Source organism: Cucumis melo, chromosome 1 (genome assembly GCF_025177605.1).
Source record: "Cucumis melo cultivar AY chromosome 1, USDA_Cmelo_AY_1.0, whole genome shotgun sequence".
Lineage (NCBI taxonomy): Eukaryota > Viridiplantae > Streptophyta > Magnoliopsida > Cucurbitales > Cucurbitaceae > Cucumis > Cucumis melo.
The window spans coordinates 35742094-35754005 of NC_066857.1; the positions used below are offsets into that span (position 1 = coordinate 35742094).

Here is an 11912-nt window from a genome sequence, read left to right on the forward strand (position 1 = left end):
TGTAATATGAGTGTTGATGGGGTATGACTGTGGTAGACGGTTAGTATGGACTGAGGGTAACGGTTAGCTTCATCTATGGGGTAGTGTACCTTACGGATATGTGCATCCTGCGGGAGCACTAGACTGATACGTGCATCCTTCGGGGGCACTAGACTGATATGTGCATCCTTCGGGAGCACTAGACTGATATGTGCATCTTTCGGGATCACTAGACTGATAGGTGTATCCTTCGGGATCACGAGACTGATATGTGCGTTCTACGGAACCACTAGACTGTTATGTAGGGTACCCCTGAATAGGAAGTTAACAGTTGTTCCCTAACGGGCCCAGTAGTGGGTCCCTTACTGGGTATGTTTATACTCACCCTTTTCTCTTCTTAAACTTTTCAGGTAAGGGCACAGCTAGGGGCAGACCGACGAGAGGCAGGAAGGATGCGTGAAGGTCATATGGACGCGTCTGATTTTCTTATTGCTTCCGTCGATGTATTTTGTTAGAATATTTGGTTTTGTGATTTTGAGTTGATGACCTGAGTTTTTATTTGAAACTTTTGTGACTGTGATTTAAAATAGGGCCCGATACTGTTTTTTTGTAATATTTCTAACGTTTTAAGAAATCGTAACCGGTCCGTTATGAATTTTGTTTTGTGTGGTCGAGTCTTAGTACTGAGTATTGACCTTAGCTTAGTCCGGAAAGTTGGGTCGTTACACAACGAGAGATTAGTAGTAGTATTCATACTAAAATTTGGTCCGTTTCATTAATAACTTTCTCTAGTTTCGATGGACTATTATGTTTTCTTTAATTGTTTCTTTTTCTTTCTAAACCTGACAGATGTGGACAAAGTAGAAAGTTGGGTGAATGGGTGTGATCAAACGTGTAAGAAGAACTGATGCTAAAGAAAAGAAGATGAAGTATACTGAGAGGAGAAGGGAACAGGGATTGGCTTTCCAAGATATACTATATATGAATAAACAAAAATCAAGTGGTGAAAATTAAAACCATTGGTTTAAAAAGATTATTATTTCATATTTAAGCATATGTTTTGTTTTGATATAAATAAAGTTTCAAGTTTTTGCATGTCGTTAATTATGAGCAATGGGTAAAAAAGAGCCCTTTCTCTCTTTTAATGCTATACGAGAATTATGTGTGTTTTGCCAAAATTTTTGCTTTACTATAGATTGTGTGTGTGTGTGTGTTTGTGGTTGAATTGGTGAATAAAGGTTAATAATCTCACAAACAAATTTTATTTCGTTGATTTGAAAATATTTCTAAGGCACCAATTATCTGTTTGAAGGTGGACGATCTAATCTCGGTCCACCTTATAATCGTTAAACTAAAAATTAATCTTAATTTGAAATAAGTGTTTTGGTTTTAAAAGATAGGATGGGTCAGTTGGATGCATCGAGCATTTTCACTAGGTTGGACATCCCATAACACCCTCTCATTACTCCTAGCTCACTAATTTCTCTTAAAAAATAATCCTAAATAGTTCTCGAAACCTACACAGCTATATAACAATCAAAATGATACCTCTAAAGTTTGTTTTATTTCTATTTTCAATTTAAAAAGTTGAGTTTCAGTTCCCCCTCCATTTATTGTTAAAAAACAATGAACTATTTTAATTTCAATTTTTTTGAAGAAAATATTATAGATGAACAGGGAAAGTGTGAAAATAATTAATTTGAATGATTAGACAATAAGGTAAGGATAGAAATAATTCATTTTAATCCAAAAAAATTCACAGGTTATTTCGATAAGATAACTTTATGTTTCTTCTTTGGTCTCGAGGTGTCATGAACGATTTGTCTTCCAAAACAAAAAAAGTTATTTAACATCTCTTGAATGCATTGTGTTTGAACAAGATTACATAACAAAATACTGTAGCGTGTGAGTAATTGTATATAAAAGAGAAAAAAATGAAGAGGAAAGAATTAAGGGAGCTATAATTTTTATGTTTTTTTATTGATAAGGAAAAACCATATATTTTTAAATCATCTGTATCCATTCAAATCTTCACATATTTCAAAGAAAAACATATCCTTCAAGTAATTATAGGTTTTAGGGTGTCCTTCACCCAAAGAGAAAAGGAAATTAATAATAATAATAATAATAATAATAATAATAATAATAATAATAATAATAATAATAATAATAATAATACTCACGAAGGATTATGCATGGCTTTTGATTCCTAGTTTTTTTTTTTTTTTTAAATAACTTTATTCCTTGTTCCAATTATTTTAACTCTGAATTTTTAAATTGTTTTCTTTAAAAAAGCTATGAGATATTCTTTCTAAAATGAAATATTAAAATGGATGGAAAAATGACGTGAAAAACAATAAATTATTAAAGAACTAAAATATTTGTTTTATTGTTTATGACCCAACATATTTCATATAAAAGAATGAATATTATTAATTATAGTAAAATGAAAAATGTATTACAAAAATCAAACGTTGAAAAGGTTAAGTACTTGATTTCTAACTTAATCATAATATTAGATCATAAGTACAAGAACTGGCTTTTCATTTCGTACATCAATTGAATAATGAAAGAAAGGTAATTGTAACAAATAAAAATGGTTGAAATGCCTTGAATTTAATTTGTTATGTGGTGCTACAAGCAACAAAGAACATTTGCACCGTTTGTATTAAGAAAACATTCTCTCTAATAATAGATTTTCTCTCTATCTCGTAAATGTAGCTAACACTTGTTCGTAAACTACGTATATCAAATGTGTCGATTTCTCCATACGTTTTTGGTAATTTTATAGTTCGTCGTCATTTCTTCAACAAAAGTTGTGACATCTCTCTTTATCTTTTCAATGTGGGTGATTCTCAACTTACTCCAAACTATGTAATCTATTTGAGTTCACGAGTCCTTGTCCGAATATAATATCTTTTTATACTTGTAACGACCCAACTTTCCGGACTAAGCTGAGGTCACCACCAAATACCAAAACTCGACCATTCAACATAAAATTTAAAACGGACCAGTTACGATTCATTAAAGCATTAGAAACCTTACAAAAAGACAGTTTCGGGCCCTATTTTAAATCAATCAAAAAGTCACAAATAAAAACTCAAGTCACCAGTTCAAAATCACAAGTCAAAATATTCTGACAAAATACATAGCGGAAGCGATAAGAAAACCAGACGCGTCCATATGGCCTTCACGCGTCCTTCCTGCCTCTCGTCGGTCTGCCCCTCGCTGTGCCCTTACCTGAAAAGTTAAAGAAGAGAAAAGGGTGAGTATAAACATACCCAGTAAGGGACCCACTACTGGGCCCGTTAGGGGACAACAGTTAACTTCCTATTCGGGGGTACCCTACATAACAGTCTAGTGGTTCCGTAGAACGCACATATCAGTCTAGTGCTCCCGAAGGAGGCACATATCAGTCTGGTGCTCCCGAAGGATGCACGTATCAGTCTGGTGCTCCCGAAGGATGCACGTATCAGTCTGGTGCTCCCGAAGGATGCACGTATCAGTCTCGTGCTCCCGAAGGATGCACACGTCTGTCTAGTGCTCTCGAAGGATGCACCTATCAGTCTAGTGCTCCCGAAGGATGCACCTATCCGTAAGGCACACTACCCCATAGATGAAGCTAACCGTTACCCCTCAGTCCATACTAAACCGTCTACATCAGTCATACCCCAACGGCATTCATATTACAGTTCCGCCATAGGCTTTGTCAGTCAGATAGTATAGGTTTAAACAACTACGCCCTCAGTTGCTATACGCATCACCAATTCGCACACCATTAGGGAAAACCCTAGACCCAATCAACTAACCAACCAAAACCGGACTCACTGTCCTTCCCCGTCCAAACTCCATGATCAACATCCAGACCAATGCTTTACTACATACTGAACCGTAACTTCAAGGTCCATCAACATAAAATCTCAATCTACAATTAGCAGTCACAGTATCTTTACATCAGACAAAATATAATAACAGTGCTTAATAGTCAATGTAACGACCCAACTCCTTATGCTGAATCGAAGTCATTACTAAATATAGAACAAGTGGTTTAAGTCGAAAAATTTTATTAAAAGCATACGGTTCAAGAAATTCATTTATAAAAACATAAACATAGTAGTCATGCAAAAATTGTAAAAGCGCTCTGAAATCCTACTCGGGCCCTATCTACATAAAAGAAAGTGAAAAGTAAAAAGTATTCAAACTCAAATGCTAAAATCTGAAATAAGAAACAAACGGAAGCGGTAGTCCCTATGGCCCTCCTCGGTCTCACTTCGGGTCGCTCGCCAGCTTGCCCTTGCCCTTGCCTCGTCCTCTACCTGAAAACATAAAGTGGAGAGAATGAGTATAAAAATACTCAGTAAGGGACCCACTACTAGTCCCACTAGGTGCCTGTTAACTTCCTGTTAGAGTCCTGATAACTGGTACCCAATCTCTGGCACGTTCCCGAACACGTGCAATCATGCGCTCCCGTGGGAACGTAACTCGGGTCTTCGGTGCCCGGGGACACCTAGGACAGTCGGGATGCGAGGACTCCGTCGAGTCACTCGAGTCATGTCTATATCATGCTAGACTGGCGTCCCGTCGGACCACACAGTCCTCAATAGGTGGTGATCCCGAAGGACACCCATGCAGGTACGACTCTAACAGAATCAAGCTAACAGGTACCCTAATTTCAGTATACATACACATGGCATCAGCATATAACATGTCGCATAAATCATTTCTACACTCTCCGTCCCGACATTCGTCGTAACCATGATAGATCTTGCCACACATAACAGGCTATAGCACAACTATATCGTCATTTGCATCATACTAACATTTATTTCAGGCATCATACTGTCAATTTCTCAATATGCAACATAGGGCATACACAGTCTCATACTTCAATCATGAAACTAGTAGTAGAATCTCTTACCTGGAGATCTACTTGTCGAGTTCTAACCGCGAGGCAGTACGCTTTCCAAGCGACGAAGTCCTAGCTGTTTAATAAGTCAAAATTCGTAAATAGGTCGCCAACGACCAACGGTTCAAGACTCAATTGAACTAACTTACCCTAGAAGGAGGTTGCAGTGCTCGAGCCCCTACTGAAGAAATCCCGCGCTGCAGTAATTTCTTGGTCCAAGACGTCCCTTGAGGAAAATAATTTAATTTAGATCCAAATTAATTTAACTAATGTCCGAGCATGGAGTCTTACCGGAAAGACCACAATAATTAATTAGCTTACCAAAATATAGGTGGATGGAGCCAATTTAGTCCTGGCGGCTCGGCTGGAAGAAGACAGGACCGGCTCGGCTTGGGCAGACGCGGCTCGGCTCGGTACAGGGATTTCGCGTGCGGCTCGGCTTGCAACAGGGGGAGACGCGGCTCGGCTTGCAACAGGGGAGACGCGGCTCGGCTTGCAACAGGGGAGACGCGGCTCGGCTACACAAAAGCGCGCGGCGCGGCTTCACACGCGGGCGCGGCTCACGCACGGGTGCACGCGGGCGCGGGTCGGGTTTCCGGAGGGTGGCGCGCGTCGGTTCGGGTCGCGGGGCGGGTCTTCGGTCGGACCCTTGCGCGCGAGGCTTCGGCTTCCGGATTTCGGGCGGCGCGGCGGCTGTTGGTGGTCCGGCTACCGCGGCTTCGCTCGGCGACGGCTACCGACTGGCGTTTCGGCTGCGCTTGCGTCGGATCGGAGCGGCGCGCCTCGGCTGGCTGACGGGTTGGCTGCGGACGCGCGGAGGCGGCTTCGACTCGGCTTCGGCGTGCGAGGGACGGCTGCTCCGACGGACGCTCGGCTGCGCAGATCGGCTTGGACGATTCTCCCGGCGCGGCTGGAAGCTCGGCGACGGCTCGGTTGCGACTGCGGCTCGGCTGCGCTGCTGAACAGAGAAGGGTGCTTGGCGGCTCGGGTTCGCGGCGGCGGCGGCGGCGGCGTGCGGCGGCTAGGGTTTCAATAGGAAAATTTTTTCCCCCTTTTTCTTTCTTTGTAAATTTTCCTCTTCCTCTTTACGCACGAGTCCCAAGGCCTCTTTTTAAAAGAAATAAAAATAATAAAAGAAATCTTTAAAACCCTCTTTCCTCTCTCCTCCAATAACCACCTTTGACCCTTTCCAAGGCCATTTATTTGTTAAGCCAATAATTTATTTCACCCCCTAACTTCAAAATTAATACATAAAAAAAAAAAACTTTAGTTTAATACTAATAATAAACACACTTTAGTATTAATATTAATGGTCAAAACAAAAGGAAACCGAAATTGTTGGGCGTTACAGTCAACACGCATACAGTTATTCAGTACAGTCACTAACGTGTAATCCCTTGTGGATTACTACGTTTTCAGCCTGGATTCGGGGTCCAGTAGTAGGAAAACCCTTACCTGATACTCGGTTATGCCCCTCGATTGAATCCACGCTCAACGGATCAACCTAAACGAAAACACAAAGGTTTTAGTTGATGACTCTAGTAGAAGTCGTTTTAAAAGGTCCGAAACGACACCCGTTGACTTACCCAAGGAAAGGAAGCTATCTCCAACCAAGCCTGCCGCAGAACCTGAGGGCTTAAACGTCAACTCCTTACTACCTTTAAGGGGTGAAAGATAGGATCAAAACTTATTCCAATAATCAACTCGAATCGGATATGGCAACATTAGGGAATTCATCAAACAAAACCTTACCGAAGACTCACCGTGAACCGAAGTGGAGGAAGAAAGGCTTAGGTGGCTCGGCTCGGCTCGGCTTGGACTCGGCTCAGATCGGCTCGGCTCGGCTCGGCTTAACTCGGCTTGGTTCTCGGCTCGGCTCGGCTCGGCTCGGCTTGGTTCTCGGCTCGGCTCGGTCCTCGGCTCGGCTCGGCTCAGTTTTCGGCTCGGCTCGGGTACGGCTCGCGGCTCGGCTGAGATTCACGACTCGGCTTGGCTTCGCGCGGCGCCTGCAATACTCGAGCTCCACGATCGTTGAAGGCTCGCCGCCGGCCGCTTGGCGAACGGTGCAACTCGCTTCAATGCGGCGGACGGCCAACGAAGGAGGCGTTCGGCGGTGGAAACAAATGGACAGGCGGTGGTGGCGTTGGCTGGCTGCGAAACGGAGATCCGGTAAGCTTCACGACTGCGACTGTGGGCTCGGGTTGACCGGAGAAGAAGGAGAAGAAGGGCTGAGGTCGCGTCGGCTGAAGAACAACCAAGCTGGAGACGAAGGAGCCGGCGGTGATGCAGAAACGAAGAAGAAAGAGATGGAGGCGGTGGATGGCGGCGTCGGGTGGAGGATGGAGGAAGAAGAGAAAACGGATGGGGCTCGCGGCGCGGTGGAGAAGAAGAAAGCGGAAACGAAAAAGAAGGGGGGGTCTGTGTCGTGCGCGGGTTAGGGTTACGTTTTTTTAAAAAAAATTATTATTATTATTATATATATATATATATATATATATATATAACTTTTAATAATAAAATAAATAGGATATTATTATTATATATATATATATATATCAATTTTTTAATTATCATAATTAATAATAAACAAATCTATAAAGTATTATTATTATATACATATATATATTAACTTTAAAAAATTTTATTAATAACAATAATACTAATAATAATAATAATAATAGAAAATATTAATATTAAATTTTATATACGGATAAAAATAAATACTAATAAAAATAATGATATAATTACTATTATATTATTATTATATAAATTTAAAAATATAAATTTCAGAATTCCAGAAATAAATCCAAATTTAAAATTCCCGAAAAATTACATAAAACGGTAAAAGTTTACCTCGAAAATTCGGGGCGTTACAATACTAATTGTGACATCAACTTTCTATTTTTATACTAATTGATTTAATATTAAATTAGTAATTGGAGAGAAATATGATGCAGATATAGTGATTCAAATCGTAAGCCTCATGATCGCTAACACATATCACATGTCAGTTGACCTATATGTTTTATACTAATAAAATTCTTTATGTCGATTGATAACTCAGCTAATTAGGTGAAGAAATATGTTATGATCCTGAAAAATAAATAAATAAACAATTGGTATAGAGATCACTTCTAGGTTTAATAACTTAAGCGTGTTGTAATATTTTGAAGAAAAATAATTATAAATGTAACAAATGATACTATGATCTTATTAATTGATATGGTCTAGGTCTATCATTGATGTAGCACTATATATGTGTGTGTGTCTATTTGTTATATTTAGAACTAAAGAATCCGTTGGGAGTGTCAAACATAATTTAAGGGCATGTTGAAGTAAATTTTCAAAATAGCAAATTGGTAAACTACAAATGGATCGTCGACATTTGTAGGGTTTTAACGTGTAAGGTGTATTTAGCCACAAGCGGAAATTACATTTGTCCAAAAACTTGAGGTGAAGGGAAGCGTGGCAGCGTGTCATCGTAATACGTTCGTTTTCCGATAGTATCGTCATGAATACCGTTTCTTCCTCAATCCGATTTGTAGGGTCGTGGTTTAAACCAAGAGTTTTTTTTTTCTATATATATATAGAGGGTTTTTCAATCTTATTTTCTATAGAACCAAGTGCTCAACGATACATAATTTTGAACCACAAGAAAATTGAAATTAAGAAAAAAATGAAATCAGTTCTAATTTTTTTGATTATTCTTAGCATACTTGGTGCAGAATCCACATCTACATTTAAGGATTCCCGTACGGATACCAACCATGCGGTTGATCTTCATAAATTTTGTAAACTTGGCTGTGTCTTTTCTCTTTGCAGCAATGTTTCCACCCCAGAAAACCTGAGTGAGCTAATTTCTAGTACTCTTGTATTACCTATTTTATTCTTGTACATTTTTGGATGAAGCTAATATATATTTTAATCGTTTAAGTTTTTGGACTTTTGACGTCCCAATCTAAATGCTATTACATATAAGTAACCTCTTGTTTGGTTCTTTTCTTCTTCCGGCTTCTATAATATTGTTCCTTTCACATGGCTCTTTTGATTATACATATCTATGAATGTCACATTCTAGTTGTGATATTCTGGTCCACCTACAGCTAATTCACATCATCTTCTCTTTTGTTCCAAAAAAAAAAAAAAAAGAGTTTTAGGTTAATGTGTTTTTTGATATTTCTTTTAAATTTTAAGCAGTAGTACTGCTGGCAAACATGTTGTAATGAAAATAATTCATAGAGGAAGACAATGTTTGCTATTGAGCATGAAATGTCATTAGAGATGATCCTTGTCATGACTAACATTCAATTAGAGTAGTATTCATATACAAAATTTGTATCTCGAACTCACAATCAACGAGAGATTTGTAGTAGTATTCATACTAAAATTTGGTCCGTTTCTTTAATAACTTTCTCTAGTTTTGATGGACTATTATGTTTTCTTTAATTGTTTCTTTTTCTTTCTAAACCTGACAGATGTGGACAAAGTAGAAAGTTGTGTGAATGGGTGTGATCAAACGTGTAAGAGGAACTGATGCTAAAGAAAAGAAGATGAAGTATACTGAGAGGAGAAGGGAACGAGGATTGACTTTCCAAGATATACTATATATGAATAAACAAAAATCAAGTGATGAAAATTAAAACCATTGGTTTAAAAAGATTATTATTTCATATTTAAGCATATGTTTTGTTTTGATATAAATAAAGTTTCAAGTTTTTGCATGTCGTTAATTATGAGCAATGGGTAAAAAGGAGCCCTTTCTCTCTTTTAATGCTATACGAGAATTAAGTGTGTTTTGCCAGAATTTTTGCTTTACTATAGATTGTGTGTGTGTGTGTTTGTGGTTGAATTGGTGAATAAAGGTTAATAATCTCACAAACAAATTTTATTTCGTTGATTTGAAAATATTTCTAAGGCACCAATTATCCGTTTGAAGGTTGACGATCTAATCTCGGTCCACCTTATAATCGTTAAACTAAAAATTAATCTTAATTTGAAATAAGTGTTTTGGTTTTAAAAGATAGGATGGGTCAGTTGGATGCATCGAGCATTTTCACTACGTGGACACCCCATAACACCCTCTCATTACTCCTAGCTCACTAATTTCTCTTAAAAAATAATCCTAAAAAGTTCTCGAAACCTACACAGCTATATAACAATCAAAATGATACCTCTAAAGTTTGTTTTATTTCTATTTTCAATTTAAAAAGTTGAGTTTCAATTCCCCCTAAATTTATTGTTAACAAAAATGAACTATTTTAATTTCATTTTTTTTAGAAGATATTATAGATGAACCGGGAAAGTGTGAAAATAATTAATTTGAATGATTAGAAAATAAGGGAACGATAGAAATAATTCATTTTAATAAAAAAAAAAATTCACAGGTTATTTCGATAAGATAACTTTATGTTTCTTCTTTGGTCTCGATGGGTCATGAACGATTTGTCTTCCTAAACAAAAAAAGTTATTTAGTATCTCTTGAATGCAACGTGTTTCAACAAGATTACTTAATAGAATACTGAGTAATTGTATATAAATGAGAAAAAAATGAAGAGGAAAGAATTAAGGGAGCTATAATTTTTTATGTTTTTTTATTGATAAGGAAAAACCATATATTTTTAAATCATCTGTATCCATTCAAATCTTCACATATTTCAAAGAAAAACATATCCTTCAAGTAATTATAGGTTTTAGGGTGTCCTTCACCCAAAGAGAAAAGGAAATAATAATAATAATAATAATAGTAATAATACTCACGAAGGATTATGCATGGCTTTTGATTCTTAGTTTTTTTTTTTTTTAAATAACTTTATTCCTTGTTCCAATTATTTTAACTCTGAATTTTTAAATTTTTTTCTTTAAAAAAGCTATGAGATACTCTTTCTAAAATAAAATATTAAAATGGATGGAACAATGAAGTGCAAAAACAATAAATTATTAAAGTACTAAAATATTTGTTTTGTTGTTTATGATCCAACATATTTCATATAAAAGAGTGAATATTATTAATTATAGTAAAATGAAAAATGTATTACAAAAATCAAACGTTGAAAGGCTTAAGTACTTGATTTCTAACTTAATCATAATATTAGATCATAAGTACAAGAACTGACTTTTCATTTCGTACATCAATTGAATAATGAAAGAAAGGTAATTGTAACTAAAAAAAATGGTTGAAATGCCTTGAATTTAATTTGTCATGTGGTGCTACAAACAACAAAGAACATTTGCACCGTTTGTATTAAGAAAACATTCTCTCTAATAATAGATTTTCTCTCTATCTCGTAAATGTAGCTAACACTTCGTTCGTAAACTACGTATATCAAATGTGTCGATTTCTCCATACGTTTTTGGTAATTCTATAGTTCGTCGTCGATTTCTTCAACAAAAGTTGTGACATCTTTCTTTATCTTTTCAATGTGGGTGATTCTCAACTTACTCCAAACTATGTAGTCTATTTGAGTTCACGAGTCCTTGTCCGAATATAATATCTTTTTATACTAATTGTGACATCAACTTTCTATTTTTATACTAATTGATTTAATATTAAATTAGTAATTGGAGAGAAATATGATGCGGATATAGTGATTCAAATCGTAAGCCTCATGATCGCTAACACATATCACATGTCAGTTGACCTATATGTTTTATACTAATAAAATTCTTTATGTCGATTGATAACTCAGCTAATTAGGTGAAGAAATATGTTATGATCCTGAAAAATAAATAAATAAACAATTGGAATAGAGATCACTTCTAGGTTTAATAACTTAAGCGTGTTGTAATATTTTGAAGAAAAATAATTATAAATGTAACAAATGATACTATGATTTTATTAATTGATATGGTCTAGGTCTATCATTGATGTAGCACTATATATATGTGTGTGTCTATTTGTTATATTTAGAACTAAAAAATCCGTTGGTAGTGTCAAACATAATTTAAGGGCATGTAGGGTCGTTGTTTAAACCAAGAGTTTTTTTTTCTATATATATATAGAGGGTTTTTCAATCTTATTTTCTATAGA

The 11912-nt window shown here is 36.7% G+C and overlaps 1 long non-coding RNA gene across 1 annotated transcript in view; it reads left to right on the forward strand.

The window, feature by feature from the left end:
- Positions 1-9689, forward strand: part of LOC127151389 (uncharacterized) — a 32086-nt gene extending 22397 nt beyond the window's left edge. Inside the window, exon 2 of the long non-coding RNA XR_007824313.1 lies at positions 9361-9689. This is a non-coding gene — a long non-coding RNA (uncharacterized LOC127151389). The remainder of the gene's footprint in view (positions 1-9360) is intronic.
- The last annotated feature ends 2223 nt before the right edge of the window (positions 9690-11912 follow it).